Raw genomic sequence first — 26,221 nt, 5'->3', positions numbered from 1 at the left:
CAGTGTTAACTCCATCACATTATTCAGATGTAGTACTTTTTATTGTAATTTACCTTCTGAATTGCAAACCTTATCATATTACCATGTAACCTATAATGTTTTTTACAGGATATACAAAGTTATTACAGTGGTAGGAATCTTAACGTTGGCTATTTCCTTTACATGTGAATGCTTGATTTGTCAGCATTAACAGTAATTCTTGCATTTAATAGTATGCCTGTTTATGATTTGCAGTAATCCTTGGAGGGAGGTTAGTTTAACAGGTATTGATTTAACCAAAGGGTTCCCATTTTTTCATGGTATGGGACATACTTAATACAAAGACTGTCATGTGGACTGCTTCTCCTCCCATTCAGGATCACACAACATCTCTGTGGCAACTACAGTTGCTTAAATAGAAAGGTGTTTAATGTAATTAATGCTATTAATTTTAAAATGCTATTTAGCAGGTGGAAAAGAGAAGCCAGCATGCGACCAGACCACCTTTTGGGAATCTGATTTAAGGTACAAGTGTTGATGTGATCTCCTTCTCTATTTCAAGTCTGCCTGACTGTAGGTTAATACAGCAATTGTTAGTAAGTTTTAAACTCGGCTGGCTTCTGTAATATCCAGGTGGGGAAGGTAGGATTAGTTTAAAATGTAGACCATATTCCCAGATCACCAACTGCCAAGCAAAGGTCTTTGCAGAGTGCACAGGGGGGTCGTCTGGCTGGGGAGGAAGTAGTGGAGGTTGACTGACAAGTTGAGTCAATGACCTGGATATGGCAGTTGTGCAGGGGGAGTAGACTCAACTGAAGGCTCCATGGAATGGCAGTGACCTGGTTATACACACTCTGGGATGGGAAAGGAATGAGGGAGCAGCAGAGAGCTCCTCCAAGGCAAGGGAAGTGCTGGACGGTGGGAGACTGGCTCTGGAAGCTCAGTGAGGGGCTGGAGACCGTGGTGTAGAGTCACAAGGGAGGAGAGTGGGTGGCAGGCTGGCGCAGTGACTAGGCTAGGGATGGTTTTCAGTGGGTCAGGCATGAGAGTCTGGGTTCTGTGGGATGGGGAGGGGCAAACGACTGGGGGAGACGGTTTGGACTGGAAAGAGGGCGCAGCAGCGCGCGAGTGGGGGTGGGACACGATGTAGGGCGCTTGTAGGCAGGTTGGGATGGGAACGGGGGTGTGGTAGGGGGATGCTGAAGGGCAGGGGACGAGGCTCTAGGGGAATACAGGGAGGAATGGGGTGCAGGGGGGATACAGGAGGGGTGTGGGATGAGGAAGGGATCCTAGAGGGGTGGCAGGCAGCCGGGCTGGGTCAGGGGCTCGCCCAACGATGCTCCGCGGGGGATGCCGAGGCTCGTGTGGAGCTGGCCCCTCCCCCGCCCTGGGGCGGTGGTGGCCATGCCGTGGCTGCTGGGAGCCTCCTGCGCTGGGACCCGGTTGTGGTGGGGGGGCGCTTGGCCCGGCTCGGGCGGGTGGCTGGAGCGGGGATTGGCTAGCAGCGGCCCGTGTGATTGGCGGCCGCGGAGAAGCGGCCTGGTGGGGAGGGCGCTGATTGGCTGCGGACGAGGAAGCAGGAAGGAGGACGGAGGGGCTTGCTGCTTTCGGGGAGTTCGAGCCGAGCGGCAGCGGCGGAGGAGCCTCTTGTCCCAGTCGTAGCGGCCGCCTGCTCCCGGCCTGTGTGCGCTGGGCGGCCGCGGCGGGCGTGAGGAGCCCGATCGCGGCGCCCCGGGGGGCCGCCCCCATCCCCATCCCGCAGCCGGGAGGCTCCGGAGGAGGGGGAGGCGGCGGCGGAGGCGCTGACGCAGCAGCGTGGAGCCCGGGACTCGGGCGCCCCAGGGGGGGGTCCAGCTGCTGGATTCCATCCCGGCCGGGGCCTCCGGCTGCCCTGGGCCCCGACGGGCCGGGCCGGGCCGGCCACGGAGCAGCGCGGGAGAGCGCGGCGGTGAGTCCCACGCGATGGTGCTCGGGGCTCCGCCCGCCCCGGGATCCCGCACGGCGGAGGCTGTGGCGCTCGGCTGGCTCCGTCTCCCCGGGTAACTTCCATTGCGGAGCGGGGTGATGGGAACAGGTGCCGCCGAAGGGTGGGGATGCAGCTCCCGCCGCCCCCGAGGCGGTTCCTGCGGGACGCCCCTGCCTAGGGCGCCGGGTCGGGTCGGGAAGGCGAGGAACTTTCCGCCCGGATCTGGCTGGGAAGGAGGGGGCTGGTTTACTCCGGCGGGTATCCGAGCCCCCTCTCCCGGGGGAGTCCTCTGCCCGATGTGGGCGGGCGGCCCGTGCTCGGCGGCATGAGCTGACAGATAATGTGGGGCTGGGGCGGCGGAGCCTCTTCTCCCCACCCCCCAGATCTCCGCATGGGCCCCCGCTCCCCTTCGCGTGTGCTCGGGGTGGGAGACCCGGCTGCGTCGGCCTCCCAGAGCTCAGCCAGCCACTGTAAGGAGCTGCCCATTAGGACACTCGCTCTCCCCTGAGCTCGCGAAGCGGGGGCGGGCGGGTCTGTAACCCTTAGGCTGGGAGATGGGGTGCGATCTGACCGCAAAGGGCATCCTGCTCCAGGCTGGCACTTAGGCGAGCTGAAGGACATAGTGGGTTGTTTCCATTTTACCCCGCCCATCACCCTGTTGTCTGAGCGGCTTCCCTTTCCACAGAAAGTAGAGGAAATGGCCTTTGTGGCAGGTGGGTTGAGAGTCCCCGGTATCTATCATCAGTGCCATATCATATCTGTGACCAGGCCGTTTTGCTCTGGGATTAGTTTTAGGTTTAAAGTTATGTAATAAAACAATTAACTTACAAACTCCAAGTGATGTGGAGAAGGGCATGTGATGAGCTCAGGGGGAAGCACACAAATGGAGTTTGTGCTCGTTGGCCAGCTATCTTTTTCCCTTTCCTCTGTCTCTCTAAAGTCATAAGAATATTTTACAATTTGCTAATTCCGAGAGTGTTACAAAATCTACACAGACTTCTTTTTTGGGGGGAAAAAATCTGAGACGGATGTCCTTATTAAAATGGCTCTAAAGGACAAAGACAAACAGAATGCTTGATTCCTAGATGTTGGGCAACTTGACAGGCAATTTAAAACAGGGGAAAAAAACTGGAGAAGTGACTAAGCATTACATACAGCCTTAAAGGGAAAAATGTTTGAAAATGAATCTTGATGGATTTTCTCTGGAAATGGCAAGAAACAGAATCACTTGATATTGATTCAAGTGGAGTGTGTTAGCAAGGGGGGAAAACATAAACTTACGTTTTTGTATCTCCTGTGGTGCATGTGTTTGAAGCAACACCATGTTAAGAAAAATGGAGAAGGAATTTTGTTAGGGTAGTGGACTTCACACAGAGAATGAAAACAAGGTGTCATCTATCTCCCCCTCCAGAGAAAGGTTATCTTAATATAATTCCAGGGTGAAATGCCAAGTTTGGATTTGTGAGTACATTAGATGTAACACCTAAATAGATAGAGAGCAGACTGTATATGCTCACTATATCATTTCTTATGCAAGTATAAAGGCTTTTAGTGTTTCATTATAGTGTTTATTTTCAAGTATTTTTAAAGTAAGATATAGGGCACGAAATCTGTTTTATAGTTGAACAGAAGTTTGAAAGGCGTATATATAACGGTAGGTATTTAGCTTGTGTGGCTATTGTGAGCAGATTGCTCTTATGGGTATGCCAGAAATTTAGAATAACTGTACTAAGAATAAATGTTCATTAAGCAGATAAGTTCTCAAACTTTCTCATGGTGTAGATCATGTGTTAATAGAGTGACTGGACTGTTCCTTTGTTTTGAATTAATTATGTCTGGCAACTAAAGCAATAGTTTACCTACAGTAGTAGTAATAGAGTATTTATTGCAATTAACTGGCTTTACTGTAATAAGGGTTTGTTCTGTTTGGGGTATATGTGGATTAAATCCACCATTTCCATTGCTCTTCACTTTAAACATTCCTCCTCTTCCCCTACACATGCTGCCTATTTGCATGGTTCCCATCCTCCTGGATATTCTCTCTCCTGTTGGTGGCTCTCATTGCTGAGAGAAGCTTGTTTCTTTTGTGTAGCAGTGCCTTCTAATAGAGGCAGCTTCACTGGCTCCTTCTTTCCAGCTGCTTCTGCAAGACACAGGAGCCAGCGCCATGTGACTGGCCAGATCTCTGTAGACTAGCAAGTGCTCTCTGGACTATGATTTGAGAACCAGTGAGCTGGATAAACGAAGATGCTAAAATCCCAGCATATTCCTGTTACAACCTGTGACTTTCTACTGTGCATCATGGCTACCCAATCTCTCTTATAAAATATTGCTTGGGTTTTTTTTGTTTTTTTTTTTTTAAAGACAACTTTGAAAATGTTAAATTTAGAACTTATTTTGCCTTTATGGTACGTCTTTCTAAAGAGACAGTAGCCTGCAAACAGGATTTTTTTTTAAGAATACAGCTTATTCTTCTTTCACATAGGAAGTTATATTCATCAGGAGCAGATGAACTTTTAAGAAAACATTTCTGGGCAGTTGGTACTACAGTTAACTGACCTATCCATCAGTCTGTCACAATTAGAATATGATAATTCCAGACTGCTACTACTAAGCAGAGCTCAGTGCATTCTGTGATTCTGTGGGTGCAAAACTGCTCCAGAATCTGAGCTTTCATTTTTAAAAACGTAAGTTTCTCACCCTTATGATTGTGAAGCAAACCTTCCGAATGTGATGCACTGTATGTACTATGCATTTCCTTTGAAATCTAATTATAACTAAAATGCCAGCATTAACTAGTTCACTGCTGATCATTTTAGCAGAAATATCCAGCTGCTAATGTGACTATACCACAATCTGAAATCATTCCCCACACTTTCTCAAGTGCCAAAAACCCCAACTGTCCCCTGCTGAGCTGCCAAAAACTTCAGATTCCTTGACAACTTCTAAGAGGGAGTTTTGCAACTTCAATACAAAACTATGTTAAACTAATTTTAATTTTTAATTTAGTCAGATTAAACACCTGGAATGTTGCATTAATTGTTTGTATTCATTTTCATATTTAATTGAGTAAATCCCTCCATTTTTAAATGGAGCTGAAGCAGCCTCCATTTCCAGGCTGCTGTATTATGAGTGCTGCAGAATCTGGGGTCCTTGATGCAGAATTTAGGTTGACCTCACTGATAAGGTATACATTATAGATATACAATTTAGTTTAAAGACCCAGAACTACTGTTGAGGGAAGAATAATTTACTGTGGAACTTCATGTGTGGGATCTGGATGATCCAGTTTATCTACTGAAACAGTTATGCTGAACAATACAGTGTCGTTGCCTTAGTAAAATACTTTTGTGCCATGATGGATTTTGTCATTTTGAGAAATCGACAATTATAAGCAGTGACTAAAATCGTCCCACACTTACTTTAGCATTTGGCTTGGTTGAATCTGTAGTTGATGTTGAAATCTGACACATTTGAATATTGGGCTCAAATCTTGGAAAAAAATATGACTTAGCCCTCTTCAGATTTTTGGCATTAATGTAGATATGCATTTTTTATATAGCAGCATTGTGGGCTGATAATACTGGATTTCTAGCTGGAATTTGGTTACTTTCAAAGCCTCTGAGGTTGTGCATCACTGCATTTAAAATGGCTTACAGTAACGTTTTAAAAAAATGTAATTTTTGTCACCTTCGGGTCTCCTCTTTGATATCTTTATACTACCTTTATTCATTTTCATCATTGGTTGAAACTACTGGATTCATTTAGTGTTATGTCTTAGCAATAATTGTCATTGTGCAGTGAGTGTGTATTGTGAGCAGCTGCTATTGTGCTTGTGCAGTACATGGTTATTTTACTGAGATAGTGATGAATAATTATTTGGGAAATGTATACTCCTCCTTCAAACATTGACCTGATATACTTCATTATTGAAACCAAGCTCTTAACAGCAGACCTATCCAAAATAAACAATTCTAAAAAATCATTAGAAATCCTAGGCAAACATAGGCATGCAGTTACACTCTGTCATTAAACTCAGGCCACCAGAAAACTAGTATATTTATTGCTGATTATCAGACTTAATACATCAGAACTTTGAGATTCATCAAAAATGTCCAAATATATTACACACCCACACAAAGTTCCAGACAAATTTTTGCCCCATCTAATATTCACCAAGCCACCACAAAACACACATGGGGGGGGGGGGGGAGAACGGGGGAATATACACACACAAATCACCATGGAGAGAGAACTCACTTCCCAATTAATTGATCAAACTAATTAAAAGTCTCAAGTATCTATCTTCCTGTGAATAATCAAATGAAAACAGAAGTTCAGAAAAATGGTAAAGTTAACTTGGAAGCATACTACAGAAAAATTAATGTACCTCAACAAACATTGAAACAAGAAAAAAAACCCCAAATGCTTTAAAATACACACTCTACATTTTATACCACAGAATATGCCATGGTCAGGGATAATATTGTATATGACTATTAGGGAAATGTTGGTAAAACTCTTTTTTTGGAATTTCCCTCTACATTCCATGGGATTTCTGAAGGGCTTTTTCTTCTTTGCCATACTCCTTAAATGTCATTCGGCATCAAGGCAATTTATTGCTCACAGAAAGTAAATTGGCTATGATTCACTAATGCCAGTCTAGTACGTATCTTTGGATATTTCCCCAAACTGTTAAGTGTGTGGAACATATTAAAACCTTGGTTTTAGGTGGCATCTGTGGTAGCATGCTGTGTAAGCAGTTCTTTATAAAGAATGTAAATAGCAAAACATGATTTAGATTGTAAACGCTCTTGAGGCAGGGAATTTCTTAGAATGTGCATGGTGCCTAACACCATGAGTTGCCTTTCTTAACTGGGGCAAAAACATGCTATTTACAGATGTATAAATACACAAACAATAGCACCCGATCTGTACCTAGTCTGTACGTGCTAATATAAAAGTTAAATCATAGTGGTCTTCGCTACTTAAGTTCATGTTGTGGATCCTGAATATTGAATACATACTGTTGAATAAATATAAATTTGAAATTGGGGGCGGGGGGGCTTGAAAACAAATTTCCTTATAAATATTACTCATGCCACCTTTGTTTGTTAAGATTTAAATAAAGATAGATTTTTTTTTTTTTTTTTTAGTGTTGTGTTTTGGACAAAATAGTTAATTTCACTTTTCGGTCTTCCTGCACTAGCACAAGAATGCAATGTTTGGGTCACAAACACTTCAGCGGAATGTCTCGGTTACTGTTTTTTCTTTAAATAACTCTTCCATTGGCATAGTAACAAAATACTCTTATTTTAAGAGAGATTTTAAATGAAACCAAAATTGAGTCTTTATTGATTTGACAGTGTCCAAACAGAAAAGTGTCAAATTAAATCTAGTTAGTTTCAAAATGATTTTGGGTTTTACACCTGCCTTCTGTTCCTTTGCCAATTATTGTAATTTTTACAATCCCATTTTCCTATTGCTGTGTGGGTAACCCGCCAGCAGGGGAAACAGTATAAAGGGAAAAGAGTGAAACTGAGTCAAACTACCAAACAAACTTCCACTCAATCTCAGTTGTAGCCACACTGTAAGTTTTAAAAGTCCATGTAGACTTATACTTTAAATTGATGTCCCTTTAAAGGTTTTGTAATGAAACTCCATGAACAAGGGTAGGTGTTCTGCGTCACACAAATTTACTTAAATTGGGGCTCTTGAAATGAAGAAAAGCTTTGATGGGTAAAACTAATTCTACTGCTTGTGTGTCCAGCTAATCACTTATTTACATTTAATATTCTGTGAAACTTTGATAAAAGACTACACTGTTTTAGCTAAAACTCTTGAGCTTAAGCAGCACATGCAGATCTCTCTTCAAATTTTCTGTGAGCCCTTTTCTAAGAGCCCTAAGACAAGTTACACCACCTTACTTGTATAATTTGCCTTTGTAGCTGCTGGAAGGGTGAATGTTTTTCTGGCAGCAAATAGGTATGGAATGTCAGGACACATAATGTGCCATAGGTCCAACTGCCCTAAACAAGTGCGCTTGTCTGTAGCTAGTATGTCATTAGCAGTGAAGTGCAGCTAATAAACGCCTATTAAGATGAAAAGGTAGAAACATATTTTTATACTCTGTGTCAGGATGCAGATACATCATGGCAGCAGTGCTTCCAGAGGCTTACATTTTAAGGTTGTTGTGATTGACAAGGCTAGAAACTTCACTTTCGTAATACACTTTTCGCAGCTATGAGTTAACAGCTTAACACTGGGGGGAAAATAATTGTGCTATTTTTACCTCTAGATTTCATTAAGCTGGTCAGTTTCACTCTTGCTGTTAACTGGTTCTATTCATTTTCATTTTCTGGTTCTTCTACACTAATGCTAATGCAAGGCTGTTTGGTTCCAAAACACTTCAGGGAAGTTTTTTTAACCATGTGTGCTTCAGTGCCATTTACTGATAAGTACACTGTTAAATGTTCAGTTATAATCGTAGGCAGACACACAATTAAGTTCGAACAGGTAAATGTTGTGAAAATGGCAGTTAAACAGATTATTGGCATGGTTTTTAGTATTGCCTGGTACCATGCATATGTTTGATACACCAACTCTCTCAGCATATTACAGTGTTGTAATATTCTTATACATGACTGGTGTTGGGAAGGACTGGTACATAAATTAGATGTCTTGGGGCTTGTATATGTTGTCTCTCTATACACTAGTAGGAAAGACTAAAATGCAGTGAAGCATTTTTCTTTACACTCAGGTGTATATGCAAGTATTTGGTGTAGCATTGTTTAATGTGTGATAGATGCACATGTTAATAGAAATTGCTCTCTATACAAGTAAGCACCTGGATGGCTAAAGTGGAATAATTTTTTTTTATTGGAATAAATGGGATTTATTACAGCATCTTATTTCTGAATGTGGTCCATTATCGCTTTAGTTCAGGGCTGTCAGTTCTAACGTTAACTTGGGCTGTGACTTTGTTCCTTGTTTAGCCACAACTTAATTATGTGGTTTTCCTCTGTGAGCCAATTATGGTGATGTTTCCTTCTATCCATTGTTAGAGTATTTATTCAAAATATTGCCTAAAATGTGCAGGGGTGGAAGTATGCATGTCCTGAACAAAGTAGGCTGGATTTTTATCAAGTAATACCTCAAAGGTTTTTGTGAATTCTTATGTATGTGTGACTTAGTATATTTTAATTTATCTAAAGTTTTCTTTGAAACTAAAATTGTAGACATTAAGTTATATAAAAGTTTTTCTTCACAAATGTATTTTAGTTTAAATCTTGTTCTTTAAACAAGAATTTAGAGCTGTAGAGACAAAGGTAGACCCTAAGCGTGCTGGCTTTCTATTATTGCAGAATGTGGCCCTGAATGCCTTACTGAAAAGTGTTCCTTAAATTGTCCCCTTGTACAGCACAGGTATATAGTGTCTCTTATACAGACTGTATCTTCAAGTGATTATAGAATACCTGTAAATAAAACAATTTAACTGCAAAGGAGAAGAAACTAAGTGTTCTAGGCAAGGGAGAAAGATTAGTCTCAGTTCAACTGAGTTTGATATGAAGTGGGGTTATACAGAAAGAGCTCTGCAGAAGTCCTTCCACCAGCAGCTGCAAAATTATGTGACTGGACTGAACGGGCAGGCTAGTGCTAGAAGTAGAGAAGGGAACAGAATGAAAGATAAGTTTTGTGAGATGAATCAAGTCTGTGGAGAGCCTTAAAAACAAAGGGCAACTTGAAGTAGATCCTGAAATGAATGGGGAGTCAGTGAAGCTCTCTGAGATTGGCCGTGATATGGTCACCCTTTATTGTAGGTGCCCAAAGTCTGACAAACTGGGATTTGGGGAGACTGTAAAGAGGGGAGGGAGTTTAAATATTTGAGGTGAGAGGAACTGAATATCTCAACAGAGGTAAAGCTGAAGCATTGGGGTAGGCGGGCAATGCTGCAAAAGTGTCAGTGAGCAGATAAACACGTGTAAGGAGAAAGTTCATACTCAAGGATGGAGCCAAGCTTATGGACAATGGAAGCAAATCACCAGCTAAGGAGAGAGGAGGGGGTTTCTTTGATGTTTCTCCTGTTGCCCAGGTGAACTACAAAGCATTTTAAGAAAAGGTTGGCAGTATGAAGGTAAGTATGGTCAGGAATAAAGATTGTTTAATAGAATGGTGGGCAGCAGCAGACTCTTAAAGTTGAGGAAGGTATCTGAGGAAAAGAAGTTGAGGACTGTAGTAATGTAGGGAGCAACAGAAGAATGATGAAATCAAACACAAAGGAGTTAGCGGAGAAGGGAGGTTTCTTAAGGGACTGGTTATTCTAGGGGACAAGAGAGGTGAGAAAATAGTTATGAATTAGGGCAGACGAGGATTACCAGCATCAGAAATAACTTCAGAGCATAATAGCCTGTGCCACAGCTGCCCATGCTGCTGTGGCTACACTACTGTTCTTAATGTGCTAGCTCAGATTATGCATATGCAAGCTGGGAATCACACCCCCGTCTCATAGTGTAGAAGCAGCCATATATGCATGGTGCTGTGGAGAGCTTTTCTGAGGTTGTGAGATATAAATACTGTACCAGTGCTACCAAGGGTATTGAAAATAACTTTAGAGCATAACCGCAGTTATTTCTAATGACTGTTGAACAAGTCTCACAGCATGCAGTGTAATGTACCAATGCTGACCCACAATCCACAACTGCAATGCTGTCCTGTCTCTGTAGCCATTAGGAGACCTTAGAAGTAGCTTTCTTTACAAGAATGCCCTCAGGACTGCAGTCTAATTTCCACGCATTTCCAGAGATGCTGGTAATCTTTTGTTCCCGCTTCAGAATGATCTCCTCCCCTCCCAGCCTTTTCCCCCAGCCAGCCAGAAGCGAGGAATCGGATTCCTTCTTTCAATTTAAGATTGCCCAGGTTTGACATTGTCTGCCCTAATTCATAACTGTTTTCTCATCACCCTTGTCCCCTGGAATAACCAGTCCTTGGGTGTGTCCTTGGGGTGGACAGGGGCAGTAGCAGCACAGGCTGCCCATGCCACTGCAGCTACAGTACTGTGTTTTTAGTGCACTCGTTCAGATAAGAGCTATTGTGAGTATGTGAATGAGAGCTGGGAATCATCCCCCCAGCTCACTGTATAGATGTAGCCTTAATTTACACGAGCTCTCCTGCCTGAAGTTACTAACCAAGATTAAGAACTGTCCTGTCCTTACCTTAAAATCACCCACACAACCATAAAACCTTAGTGGGAATTTTGAAGGTGCCTGTGGTCTTGCTATCTGTATAAAAAGTTAGCAGGGATTTTGGGGTTTATGATGATAAGCTCACATAGCCACTGTGGTATAATAGATCTCTTGCCCTACTTGCTGGGGTAGGGGGGCCATGGGCATGGCTGCTTGCTTTTTTTTTTTTTTTTTTCTTTTAATAGATAATGTGAACTTCTCCCAAGTCTTACTGTTTTCTGAATTCCATGCACTGGCCTATTCAAAACTCCATCCGTCCACCACTAAGTGGACGTGAATCCAGTTTAACCTGCATATGTTTCCAAGGTAACCATCAGAGGCAATTGCAGAAATGGACCATAGAGAGGAAGGAAAGTGAATACACACGAGCATTATTAAAATCTAGTTAACAGCAGTAACCCTAATAAAACAGTATAGTAGGTGACAGTGAGATGGTCTTTCTTTGATGGGCCTGCATTCTGCTTAGATGAAATCTATTCAATTAAAAAAAGAATTTAAAATAGCTTCAAGTACTGCCCCTGCCTCTAAGGCCATTTGCCTATTTTTATGGTCTTACAATCACATTTTTGTATTTAAGACTTTTTCCACTTTGGCTCTATGGAAGATCCACACAAACTTGGGAAAACAGTGAAACTGATTAAATATATGAAGTAACCAATGTAGGAGTTTTTTTTTCTTTTTTTGGTACTTGTAATAGTCAGTGAAAGATTTCTTTAGGTTGGCAGCATCCTTTTAAACCATTGAGCCGAAAGATAGTAGCTTGCTGCTACTGCACATTATCGTGTGTATATGTGCTGCTTTGGAAAGTTACTGAGGTAACTTCTGTGGTACAGAATCAGGTATCCCATAACCCAGGGGTTCTCAATCTTTTTCTTTCTGAGGCCCCCCCAACATGCTATTTAAAAACTCCACGGCCCACCTGTGGCACAACAATTGGCTTTCTGCATATAAAAGCCAGGGCCTGCGTTAGGGGGTAGCAAGCAGGGCAATTGCTTGGGGGGGCCCCCATGAAGCTAAACTGTTAGGGCTTTGGCTTCAGCCCTGCATGGTGAGGCGCAAGGCCTTGAGCTTCCGCCCTGAATGGTGGGGCTTCAGCTTTCTGACCTGGGCCCCCAGCGAGTCTAATGTTGGACCTGCTTGGCAGACCCCCTGAAATCTGCTCGCGGCCCCCGAGGGGGCCCCCGGACTCCTAGTTGAGAACCGCTGCCATAACCAATAGAAGATGCATCAAGGGCAGTATTTTATACACAGACTTGAGGATTTCCTGCTGCATACTGGCTGAAAGACTAAACTTACTTCATTGATACAGAAGGTAGGGAAGAGCTGCTAATGAGGTCCACAGGCTGCTCCCTGGTGAAAAGCCCAGCCTTTTGCCATTCCCAATTGTTATGAAAAGGGCAGAGGCTGGGATTCATGCCAGTGTACTGGCACACCCACAGGAGTACGCGTCTGACAGACCCCCGAAGACACCATCTCGGAGATCCTGCAGGACACGGCCCAAATCGACTCCTCCCTGCTCTCCCCCTGGCAAAAGATCAATGCCTTCAATACCTTCCTGATCCCCTGCATCTCCTTCGTCCTGAGGGGTTGGCCATGGCCAAGGTGCCCCTGAACAAGGCCGACGGCACCATCATGCAGTTGGTGAGGAAATGGTTCTACCTTCCCCAGAGGGCTAGCACTGACATCTACATTTTCCCACAGACAGGACAGCGCCAACATACCTTGGAGGGGCGACTTGTGCGACGTGGCGGTGATCACCCACGACTTCCGCCTCCTGACGTGACCGGACCCGACGGTAAGGAGCATCGCAGATGAAGCTGTGTGGGTCGTGGTCAGGAAACACATTGCCAGGGCCCCCTCCAAGCAGGATGTTGCCATTTACCTCCGCAGCTGCCTGGAGGCTGAGTTCGGGAGAGACCTGTCCTCTCTCTGGTCCTGTGCCCACAACGCCTCGAGATGCCTAGAAAAGAGGATCGGCTGCCACTGGAAGTGGTGCAAGAAGCAATGGGAGCTGGGAATACTGGTGCTGCACACAAAGACCTCGCACCACGCCATTGTCATCCCGACTGTCAGAACGATGCTGGAAAGGACCTGAAAGATGCCATCCGCTGCCACTACGCCGAGAACCTCAAGTGGAAGCCAGACCAGGGCAAGGTGTTCAAGGTATCCAGCAAGTGGGATGCCAGCAACCACTTCCTCCCTGGATGTAGCTTCACCAGGTTCGCAAACTGGCAGTTCATCCACTGGGCCTGACTCAACTGCATTCCCCTCAGTGGAGGTGTCCGCCATGGCAACCAGGACAAGCGCTGCAGGAAGTGCAGCTACTCCAACGAGACGCTGCCCCGTGTCCTGTGTGGATGCAAGCACCACTCTGGAGCCTGGCAGCACCGCCACAACACCATCCAGAACTTGCTGGTGAAAGCCATCCCACCGTACATGGGGAAGATCACCGTCGACTCTGCCATCCCCGGAACGGACAGCCGACTGACCCAACATTGTTGTGACCGACACAGAAAAGAAGAAGGTCCTCATGGTGGACATTGTTTGAAAACAGATCACCGGCCTTCCATGAAGCCCAAGCTTGTAAGGTGTCAAAATACACCCCACTGGCCGACACCCTTAGAGCCCAGGGTTGTGAGGTCCAGAGTCATGCCCTGACCGTGGGAGCCCAGTGTGCGTTGGACCCACGCAACTAGCCAGTACTGAGAATGTGCGGAGTCAGTCGGCGCTACGCCCAGCTCATGAGACAGCTCATGGTGCCCAACACCATCAGGTGGTCCAGAGACATCTTCACTGGACACCGTCAGTACTAGGTCGAGTAATTGAGAAAGCTGGACAGGGAGATAACACCCTTCCTTCCTTCCCTGACTAACCAAAGGATGCACCCCACCCATGTACTTATTCACTACACTAATATTGACTTGGGCTCTAAATACAGTCTTGGGTGACGTTCTCGAAGCCACTTATCCACTGACGTTTTAAAAACTCCCGCACCGCAATCTGGGTCTGTGCTGCTTATGTACTATGTATGTATCCTGTGAACCTTGTAACTGATACTTGTAATCCATCATAAGCCTTACCCCAGATGTACAGTACCTTCCCTCTTAACTTGTGAAAATTTGATTTTAAACATTAGCTTTAATAAAAATTTTATCTCCCTACTTGGGGGCTTCAACTTTAATAGAAGCCTCTGACTTAATAGGTATCTTACATAATTGAAACATCCTCCTTCCCCTTCATGACCCAACCCTTCCCTCCAAAAAGAAAATTTGCTAGAAAGATGAAGGAACTTTGTCTAGTCTCCTCATCCAGACCCTCCTGGCTACTGCAAAGAGGGGCGGTGTAGGTAAAGAGCTGGTCTTCATTATTATTCCACATTCCTCAATTTTGATTGTTTTGCTTTTACTCCTCAAATACCATTGCTTTTCTGTGTTACTCATATCTTTTCACAGCAGCAGTAGGAAATTGATAGGATTCTTGTCAGTTTCTGGGCTGCCTGTAGGTTCCTGGCTAGAACTAGAACCACGAGTCAGCATAGGGAGATTCCACAACTACTAAAATTTGCATCCACTCTTTCTTCATATTTCCTACATATTTTCCTTAGCAAAGCATGCCACCACATTCTCGGGTCCCCCAGCTGTCCGTACCTCAGCTCCTAGAAACTCTCAGCTAGTCTTTCTGTGGCCAGACGGAGTTTCTAGTGTTTCCTGAAGCCACTCTGGCTTTGCTCCACCTGGCAGCTCTCTCTGCTTCAGGTATCCTTCGCTGATCTTCTCTCCAGTTGGTTTTAACAAATTCTCAAAGAATGAGAGAGACAGTACAAACTACAGTCTGGGCTCCTTTTAAGCTAGCAGATTTGAGCTGTTTTTATTTTTGCCCCCAAGGGTCTGTCTTGGTGATCTTGCACTGATGCCCTTAATGCTTTTGAGGAAACTTTCTTGCCACATCATGTACTGCAGACTTTCCACCTCAACATCTTAGTGCATTTTGTTAGTTCTGCATCTTAGTGCATTTTGGTCATGACACCCTCTATTGCTCAATCAGCGCTCTCAAGGTTTAGCTGGACCCTCAGATCTGACACTGGATTTGTCCTTTCCTGCAGTTGATGTGCCTAAGTTTTTTTTTCTTTTGGGTGGTTCTTTTTCAGGGTGTCTTCCTCTTCCTTGATGTCTGAGAAAGAAGAAACCCAGTGAATTCTTGAAGAGTTGATGTGGCCATAAAATGTCCTTCACAGATGAATACAATTGCTGTATTTTGTTCTTGGGGCTCTGATAATGTGCACACATGTCAGATCCGCTTGGCAGTGTTGTCCAGAGCTGTCTGGCTTCAAGGGGCATACCTGAAGGTTCTCTTAAGTCTCCCTCAAGATGTTTCCATAAATCCTGCCTGTATGATTCTGAAAGATTTTGTGAAGAAGCCTGAGTCATGTCCCTTTGTAAGGCATCTGAATTTGACATTAGCACCACTCGCCAATGAGTGCAAATCCAGTTATCTACAAGAATCACCAGATATGCTTCACCAGTTGTTTCATGGTGAGTTGTGTTGATGTCAAAGCTGCAGTCTTCCCTTGATGGAGGCATCGCCTCTGCAGAAGTTCTGAAGGTATGAGGAGCCAAGAGTCTTCAAATAATCCTGTATGTATAGTTGCAGCATTATTTGGGGAACCTTGATTTATTTATTTTTAATGATGGTCTATGTTGACTGCCTACAGTTTTTCAGTTTCATGTCTCAGTTTGCTTTGAGATTGATGACATTTTGACATGATGCAACTGTCCCAGTGCCAATGCAGGTTGCAGCTCTTGCATCTTTAAGAGCTCTCTGCACCAAGGAAGATGCCTGTGCCTTTTAGGTCAGAAACTGGCATGAGTGGAGCTATGACATTCACCAGCAGTCATTCTGTAGCTGGTCATAATGCCTACAACAATGACTCTTCTACTATACTTGCACCGTGCCATTCTGACTTTCATAGGAACAAGTAAATGAATGTGGAGTACTAATTTCACTGATGAGGACTTACTCATCAGAGGCCAAATACATACCCACAGGAGCAGAGGAGCAACTTGGTCATAGAGGACCTTGCCTTTTCTGGCTTCTTATGGAAGCCAGCTATGATAGCAGTCCCTGTCATGGAATCCTTAAGGTCTAAGATCACTAAGTTATTAGACCGTGATCTCCCCCATGAATAACATAGCTGTGTTCTGACATCCTTTTGCTGACTATCAGATAATGTGGAAGACCCCTTTCTCATAATTCCAGATGGAATAATGCCACAATTTTAAACTAATTCTGGTGTAGGACCTTTTTATCACACCCATGCATATGTTCCCAGGCATATCACATGTGGAGGTGATGGCTGTGATTAAAATTTGTCACATGACTACAGTTTATCATGCACTTGTAGCTGCTTCACGAATCCATCTCCCTTGGGATTTATTCTAACATTCCAAACCCCTGAGCTGCTTCAAATAGACACCATCTTCTCAATTATCAACCTGCAAGGGAAGTTCCCTTTGGTCCCTACTGATGTAGAATTCCCTCCAAATATCCCCTGCTTGAGCCTCAGGCCAGCACTATTCAGCACTGAGTCAGATTGTTTTCTAGATATAAACATCACAATTTAAAGTCAGATGTTTCATGCCCTTGTTAAAGAATCTAGAAACAGGAATTTTATACCATTGGAAAGTAGAGGTCCTGCACTTCCCACTGAGGCCTCTCACTGAAGGGCCAGAGATATTGGACATTAAAACATGAAACTTATGTACAGAAAAGTGATTGCATCGGACTTTTAGAAGTTTTATGGTTCCTTCTGAGTTAAGTGCAATTCCAAAGACCACATACCAGTGAATACATCTTAAAAACAAAAAAAAAAATCTAAGCTAAGCTTACATAAATTTTGACACCAACTTTAAGTCCCCAGTTATGACCTGTGGTGCCTAGGCAGCCCTCACTGGTAATGCCAACATCAGGGCAGGCTGCAAAAGGTAGAGTAGATACTCCCAAGACTAGTGGGCAACACTGAAGCTAAACTCCCCAGCCAGTCACTGACTGTGCTTCTGATCCCGACACTGGGGTTATCAAGAAGCAAAAAGAAATCACACAGCCCTTCATTGCATTCCAGTTCGCTGGCTCTCCATCAGCACCAAGGTCCAGCACGGTGAGAACTTAAGTTATTGTTGTTCTGACCCCAAAGGATCAGCCACGTTACCAGATCAGTATCAGTTTGGATCTTGCCCAAAATACTACTCTATCAGCCAATCCTTTAGTGCCTAAAACTAAAGGTTTATTATAAAGAAACAAAGAACAAGAAGAGATTGTTAAATGGTAAAACAGTCACATACATACAAAGACTACAAAGTCCATCAGGTTCCCAGCAGTATTAGTGAGTCTGCTGGCTTGAAAGTCCCTCGAACACATCCACAGCTTGGATGGGTCATTCAGTCCTTTGTTCAGAACTTCATTTGTAGGAAGGTTACTCCAGAGGTTAGAAGCAGAACTGAAGACAAAAAGCAGAAGATGGAGCTGCCTTCTATAGACTTTTGCCATGCAGCTTGATTTCCTTTGTTCCAAAAACAAGCTGCCCAGCACATGTCCTGGAAGCCTTAGAGTTCTGTCCATAGGTATGCCCATTCATGCCTTGCTGAGTCATAAGGTGTATCCCTTTCCTTCTCTCAATGGGTCAGTTGTATAGCTGGTGTCCCTTGATGGGCTGTCAAGCAGGCTAGACGGTGCTAATGCCAGTCTGTCTGGGGGTGTCACCCAGATGTCCCTTCCAAAGCATAAGTTTGGAACTACAGACATACCATACATCTAAAACTTAAAATACAAAGTTGATACAAACACATACATGAGATTATCATACTTGGCAAATTATAAAATGTTTGCAGATACCTTACATGGCATATATGGCATAACCCATTGCAATTTTACAATATTGGTATTCATGATATCCTAAAGTGTCCCTCAAATTCCATACAGCATCACACCCAGTCATGCGTGTGCACGTACACCATTGAACAGAAATCCTCAGTGAGCAACTCCCCCAAAAAACCTTAAAACCCTTTAAGAGAACTCACAATTAGCCTAAAGGAACAAAAACATTGATCCCTTAGCTTTCACTCAAAACTATACATGAATATTTATACCTTATTTTATTCAGAGATTTATTTTTTTTTTAGAAATCTGGCCTATTTTCCAACCATAAAGAACCAACAAAATCAAGAAATACTTTGATAGTCTGAATTGTTGTATTGAAAATGTCTTAACTTCAGAAAAAATCAACTCTAATTTTTTAAATTTAAATTAAATACTTTTTTAAAAAAAGCCTCAATTTCAAATTTAGAGACCTATATTGCGGCCTAAACTTACTATAACTTACTAAAATCATTTAAATAAAAAAAAATTCAAGCAATGTGTTTGACTTTTCTTTTAAAAAAAAAAAAAAAAAATCAAACCACTGAACTGCTAGAAGTACTAGCTAAGCATTTTGATCTGGAGTCTGAACTGCTAAACTAGCTTTGGACAGCAGTAGCCTCTTCCAATCTCTGGATAAAAACTAAGCGAGGATGAAATCTACTGCTTCTAAAAACAAACTTGAAGGACATGGTGACCAGATACAATCAGTTAGGACGCGCTATCTGTACTTAGTGAATTTATCTATTAATAATAAATCCATTATATTTAAATGTAAAATGTATTTTGCTGAACTTTTCTTATGAATTAGCCCCTTTAAGATAGCACTTTTAAATTTTGTTTGTTAAATAAAATTTTGTGCATTTTTAATTTAGCTCAGTTTGCATTAAAATGCAGCTTGACACACAAACGAGTTTTAAAAATTTGTCACTTCCTAAATAGAAAATTGTGAATGATGCATTTCTTAACCATAAACAATTGTGTAAAAAAAAAAAAAAAAAAAGTGTTTTAATAAATGTAAACTAGCTATATAATTGCTTAAATGTGTGTAGATGTGTATTTTCCTGGTTTGTAAAAAGTACAGTATCAAATTCAGTTTAAACGTTTATATTTAGTTGCAAACCGGTTTGTTTTAATGGTTGCCAATTAATGAGAATTTTTTCTGTAGGAAATAACTAGAGTACAAATGCAAAATTTGATCAAATTGATTTAAATCAAGGTTTCTTGTTTGCTGATTTAAAATCCATGATTTAAACCACTTTGATTTAAAGCAATCCACCCCGTGGGCACCCATCACCGTTATAAATAAGTACATCCAAATTGCAGTCTTTTCTTAATGATTAAATTCCATGCAACAGTAACTATTTGGACATAGATGAAATATAATCCCAAACCACATCACCAAACACTGTCCGTTATATTAAAACAGGTAGGGGGGTGAGTGGGTGTGTGTGTTGCAATGAATGATCCAGAACTAATTAATATATGTATAGTCAAATAACTTTTAGCTATACAGTTAAATATGTAAGAGTCAGATCAGTCTCCATGGGAGCTAGATTGGTGCCTCAAAGGGTACCACAGGTGCAGGAACAGAATTAAGGTTGTTGGGTGCTGGTATTGAGACTTCCTGTTTGTTGTTGTCTGAATTGCTTTACTTTCATAATTAATGTTTTAACAAGAGTTGCATAGTTTGCCTACTATTGAATTAAACTTTTCTGTTTTGGAATTTTCTCCTCTCTTTTGTAAATCTGATATTATACGGTGCCAGTCATTTCATCTGGAAAAAATGGACTTTCCACCCTGCTCTCTGGGTTTGGGGCAGGCTGTGGTGCCATGGCCCAAAAGGAGACTTGGCTTCCCAGCCTGCCTACATCTCAAGCACCAAACATTTGGGAGAGATGGTGCCCTGGCTCCAACCACCAGCCAGCCTCCCTCTGCCAATCCACTCTCCTCTTATGCTAAGGTCTTCAGGAAGGGAAATTCCACTCCACTGGACCATATGTTGTTCTCCAGAGCAGGACTCCTCTTAATCAGGCTTTAGCAGGTCTGCCAGCTGCCAAAGGTGCCTGCATGGCAAAACGTGGAGCGTCCTATTTTCCCTGTAGACCCCTGCTCATGCTCTGTTCCTCCCAACCCCACTAGCTTTACTCCCTAACTGCTAGTATTTCTGGAATGCTAAATGCTTAGCACTTAAATGTTTAAGTGCTAGTTGCTTAGTAATGAAAAAATTAATCACCAGGCAATTAACTGTAATCACTCAAGCTGGTGGAGATCCTCTAATCTGATGAAGACAGTTACATTTTGTTTCAAAACGAAAATTCTAGTGACCAGTCTATGCACAAGTGGCTGAATTTTAGAGTTCATAGCATGTTCTATTGTCAAATTGGAAGTGGTCATAAAAATCAAAACAATGTTGTGCTTGCTGGCTAACCAGACTATGTATCTTTGCCCACCAAGGGAGATGGTGGGTAATCTGTTTAATAAGTTACCATTTCTTTTCATAACTCTAACTATGCTATATTAGAGCATACAGACCAAACAGTACTGATGCCAATTTAGGAATTAAAAAGTATATACGCGATTAAGAAAAACAGAATGAGAAGTAGTGAGATACTGCACTAGCTTTTGTGCTAATTTTTGACTGACTAGTGTGTGAAAACAGCTAGAGTTGTGAAATTCTCTGAGGAACTTCTTCTCGCCTACATTACACACACACTTTAAACAAATTGTGTATATTCATCAAAAAAGTAGGGGTGTTTATTAAAACAAGGCTTGCAGTGGAATTAGCAAAGCAGTTTTGCCTACAGTGACAATTGAGCTGCTGCAAAAATCTGTGTATATATTATGAATACGTACACATGCGTAGATAACATAGAAATTGAACATCCTTTGGTATTTTAGTCTTAAAACATGATATTTAGCCATTTTTATTCATCTTTATCTAACTTGAATGGGGAGCGTTAGCCTCTTGCAGAAATGTAACCTTTGGCTGGAAGGTTCTAGGACCTGAGGTGGTGGTAGCTGGTGTCAAGAGCTGTGTTGCAGTGTGGTATACAAGACTACTGTAACTACTTAACAGGCCCCCAAAACCATGACCTAGGGATGTTCTACCGGTTTCATTTGAGACCCAGCATGAGAAGCCTGTGCTATAATACCTCAGAAGAAATAATCTTCCATTATTTTTTGCATTTCTCGTGGCATGTGGATTGAAAATCAATTGTCAATTTTTGTTTCAGGTCACTTTTACTTTCAGGTTTCAGAGTAACAGCCATGTTAGTCTGTATTCGCAAAAAGAAAAGGAGTACTTGTGGCACCTTAGAGACTAACCAATTTATTTGAGCATGAGCTTTCGTGAGCTACAGCTCACTTCATCGGATGCTTTCAGAAGTTCAGAGCTGCTGCTCGAGTTGCAAACGTAGAAGGTAGAATGTATGTTTGGTTAAACTGCTTCCAGTGGAATTTTTAAAAAAATAAATAAAAAAAAGCCCTTCTATTTTTTTTAAAGTTCTATAAAAGCTTTTTTTGAATAATGTAAATTCTGGGCTGGAATTGAGATGATGGGCTCTTAAAAGTGCAGAGTTATTCAAGAGACAGATGAAAAGGTGTACTGATTTTCTTTAATTTTTGGGCAGTGGTGTGGAGTAAGCATGTTGTTTCACGGTGATTTGGATGATGGAGAGAAAAGAATAGAAAAAAGTAGTAATATTGACTGTCTCCTTGAGCAATAGCTGTTACTTTGCTTGTGAAAGAGAACAGTTACCTGGACTTGTGAATAATGTATTTTGAAATCCCACAGATGTCGTCATTCTGTTTCCTCATAGACCAGTCGCTATTTCAAATACAGATAAGGGTTTTTGGCTGAAAATATTGTTCCATGAATTAGGAAAGTGACAGTGGGAATCCTGTTTTCCATCCACAGGGTGATTATGCCTACTGAGTACAGCTGGGTGAAATTTTTCGGATGAATAGTTGATTTGTCAAAAAATGTAGTTTGCGGGTTAACTGAAACTGTTTGCAAATTTGACACACATTGACCAGTCACAGCCAAAGTTTTTTTCGACTAAATTCCCATGAGAACTTAAGTGCTATTCACAAAACCACTGGAGGGAGGCAGTAATAGTGCTGCCCTCCTTATACTTGTGGCTAGGTTACTTGGCTAGGATGTGGGAGATCCCGGTTCAAGTCCGTGTTCTGCCTAATTCAGAGCAGGGATTTGAAGTTGGCACTCTAACAATGTGGGTGAGTGCTCTGGGCTGTTCTGGAGAGGGTCTCTCTCCATTTCTCCTTCTGAAACTGTTCCACTTTGTATACATATTAATTGCAGCAGTGATTGGAACCCAGGTGTGTCCCACCAGGTGAGTGTCCTAACCACGAGACTACAGAGTCATTCCACCCAAAACAATATTTTCCTCTGTTTTATATTATTAGGAACTGAAAAACTTCTTGGATCAATCAAAATGGTCATTTTTATTTTTTCCATTTCAGTCAGAAAACTGAAAAATTGATTATTTGTACAGCTCTGTTACTGAGGCTTTTAACTCAGAATATTTTACTAATCTTAAGTATCTAGGCAAATGTTAAGGGAGGTGAACAGTTTTACTAACAAAAAAATAAAAAGGGTAGAGCTGTGCTAATTTATATCTGAGAACCAGACCCAAATGATTCTCACCCTTTAAAAAAGTTAGATGAGCATCCTATCCTCTCCTATTCATCCTGATTTCTTCCCTTCTTGGTCATAAAGGATCACTTTGTTTACAACCTATAATTAAAACTAATTCCTTGCTTAAAACATTTCCGATAATTAAACTTTGAAATCTGGTTGTCACTATGCTGTTTACCTGTGCTTTTTTTCATGTACAATGTACATGAGAATTAATGATGTTTCACTACTTAGTGCTGCGGTACTCAGGATTCAAACATTGAGGTAGAATGTTCAAAATAAATTTTTTTCAAAACTTGTGGAATTCATCTGATTTTATTTTTTAATAAAAGCTTATTTTTGCAAAATTTAAACTTCTGTGAGTGGCGCTCCTATGAGCGTTCCCCTTCAGGTGCGCATATGCCTCTCGAGCCCTTGATGAGAGGTTTCTAGCTAACCGTTCCCATTCAGCCTGTGATGTCTTATGCTGCTTTGTGGCAGACACTGAGACTATGTAGGGGTGCACAGGCGAACCGCCTTCAGTTCCTTCTCTGCTTTCTTGGTCCAAGATGGAACACTAGCGTATCTGCCTAGCGCAATGGTTCTTAACGTTTACTGCAGCCTGCACCCCTTTGGTTCTCAAAATATGTTCTCGCACCCCTTATCAAAAATTGTTGAAGTAGGTCAATTCTTTAAACCTAGATAGATTTTTTTTTTTGTATATTACAGTAATCGTTAAATGTATGTTAATAAATACATAGGTTTGACGAAACAAAGTAGTTGTACTTACATGCCTGTGCTTAATTTGTGGTTTTTGATTTACCTTCAAAAAAAAATCTGGCATGTCTCACACCCTCAGAAAGGGTGTCTCACACCCCAGGTTAAGAACCACTGACCTAGTGTGTACTTGGCCTTTTCGCTTTACCTTTTTTTCTATCAAAGGTAGTTAGCTTAGAGTTGATGTTAGTGTGTGTGTGTGTGTGTGTGTGTGTGTGTGTGTATATATATATATATATATATATATATTTTTAGGAAAAAACTGTTTTTCAATCTTTTTTTCCCTTGAGCATCTTGTCCTCTCCTGGCTGGGTATAACAAGTTCACCAGGCTTCAAACAGTGCCTCTTGCTGGGGGCTATACTAGTCTGCAATGGACACTCCCAAGTGTGTGTTTGCCTGGGGCAATCCCACACCTTCCAGAAGTGCTCCTTTTGTTTATCCCTTTGGGAGTCTGCCCTTGTGCAGGGAGGACTTTGCAGCTCATTGAGGATGATGGAACCAACCCTGTGTGGGGCGCCCTGCCCCCACACCCGCCGCAATGGCAATATTGGGACCCTCAGTGGTTTGAACATTGGCCTGCTAAACCCAGGGTTGCGAGTTCAATCCTTGAGGAGGTCATTTAGGGATCTCGGGCAAAAATTGGGGATTGGCCCTGCTTTGAGCAGGGGGTTGGACTAGATGACCTCCTGAGGTCCCTTCCAACCCTGATATTCTATGATTTGTTCACCTATGGTCCGCCCATGGACAGGTCAAGAGACCACTAGTACTGTCTGTTAGGGAAATCGGGGTTTGACATCCTTCTAATCTTCCACAACAGGAGGAGATGTTTGAGGACCTGGAGGCGAGGGCAGATGAGTCTCCCCTGCGACTCCCATTTCACAGTTGTCTCCCAATGAGGCAGTTATGCCTCTCCCTCCTTCTGTTGCTGATGACTTCAGATAGTTCCAGGACCTCATTAGAAGGGTAGATTACACTCTCTGCAGATCCCTCTGGAGGAGGTCAAAGATCAAGCTGCTAGATATTTTGCAGTTGGCAACATGCTCCAGAGTTGTGCTACTTTTAATGAGGCTCTCCTGGATCCAGCTAAGATGGTATGGCAGACGCCAGCCACTATTCCACCAATGTACAAAAAAGGCAGACAAGAAGTACTACAGGCCCCCTAAGGATTCCAACTCTTTATGTTCCTATCACCCACCTAACTCCGTCATGGCAGATGCTGGGAATGAATGGGGGAGGCAGCATTTTTCAAACTACCCCTTATGACAAGGATCCCCATCCCTCTTCAGGGACCACCTCACAAGCTTTTACTAAGACAAGAGATGGACTTCGTTCTGGGGTAGGAGCAATAGACCCGGTCCTTTCCCCTTACAGAGGCGGGGGCTCTACTCAAAATACTTCCTAGAACCAATAAAGGACTGAGGTCAATCTTAGATGTAAGGCAATTTAAATAAGTTCATGAAGCCTCAAAAGTTCAGGATGATGACTCTAGCAACTAGAACCTCTTTTCTAGAGGAAAGGAACTGGTTTTTGTCCCTCAACCTGTAGGATGCCTACTTCCATATAACTATAAACCTATCACACAAGAAATAACCACACTTTGCCGCAGACCGAGGTCATTTCCAGTATTGAGTGCTTCCCTTCTGCCTATCTTTGACCCCAAGGGTGTTTTTTTGAAGGTTCCAACGGTACTGGTGGCTTACCTTTTGGCAGGAAGTGATTCTCGTCTTCCTGTATCTTAACATTTGGCTTCTCGAAGACCACTCTTTTGAGGCAGTGTTCTCATCCACTCAGAAGGCCCTTGCTGTGTTATGAGAGTTGGGCTTACTGATGAATGCAAAGAAATCCATGTTAGTACCGCTGCAAAGGATCCAGTTTATATAGGAGCATACTTAGACTCTGTGACAGCCAGATTTGTGACTCTGTCAACACTGATAGGGATGATTTCAAGGAAGTCCTTGGACATCAATAAGGATCTGTCTTCAACTCTTTGGCCATATGGCAGCATTCAGCAGTCGTGCAAGGCTATGCTCCTATGCTTTCCAGGCTAGTTGAGAACTGCCTGTTTTCTGACCAGGGCAGCTGGCAGTCCCTTTGCACATAAAGAACTCCCTTAGCAGTTTAGGAGATAGTCTGGGCTCTTCATATCCTTTGCAAATAGATTTAAAGGGGGGGCTCCCATTTCTGCTCCAATTTTCAAAATTGATTTCGGGTTGTATCTGTTCCTGTTATGAGTCTGCAGGTGCTCAGCCCCCCTCCCTTGAAGATGGAAGTGTTACTCACCCCGTGCGGTAACTGTCATTCTTCAAGATGTGCATCCCTATGGGTGCTCCACTATCTGCCCTCTTTCCCCTCTCCTTTGGTTGTTGCCTAGGGGATGACTGAGTAGAGAAGCAGCTGAGGGCAATTTGCCCATGCATGCCTATATAGCCTCTGTGTCTGCCACAAGGGCTGCATAGACCAAACGGGCTCTGCTAGCTAGAGGCCTCTGATTGAGGGTTTGAGAGGTGCATGCACTGCTGAAGCGTAGCGCCCATAGGGACACAAATGTCGAATTAGAGTTACAGCACAGGAGAAATAACACTTGCTTTTGGGCCAGACTTCAAGATGAATAACTGAGCAGCGTGGATTTACGTAAATCAAAAGTGTTTAAATCACCAATTTTTTTCATTTAAATCAGCAAGCAGGAAACCTTGATTTTAAAAAATAG

General features: G+C 42.8%; 1 protein-coding gene across 2 annotated transcripts in view; it reads left to right on the top strand.

The window, feature by feature from the left end:
* The first annotated feature begins 1,602 nt into the window (after window positions 1–1,602).
* BAHD1 (bromo adjacent homology domain containing 1) overlaps window positions 1,603–26,221 on the top strand; it is a 68,275-nt gene continuing 43,656 nt past the window's right edge. The window contains exon 1 of one of the 2 annotated variants that reach the window (XM_084632747.1): window positions 1,603–1,927. The gene's annotated coding sequence lies outside the window, so the exon portion shown is untranslated. Of the gene's footprint in view, window positions 1,928–1,948; window positions 2,019–26,221 lie in introns of those variants that run through there. The other variant, XM_084632748.1, reaches the window with a different exon arrangement.

Source organism: Lepidochelys olivacea (genome assembly GCF_965140295.1).
Source record: "Lepidochelys olivacea isolate rLepOli2 genome assembly, chromosome: 6".
NCBI lineage: Eukaryota > Metazoa > Chordata > Testudines > Cheloniidae > Lepidochelys > Lepidochelys olivacea.
Note: the sequence above shows the minus strand (reverse complement) of the source record. Positions and strands in the feature narration are given on the sequence as shown.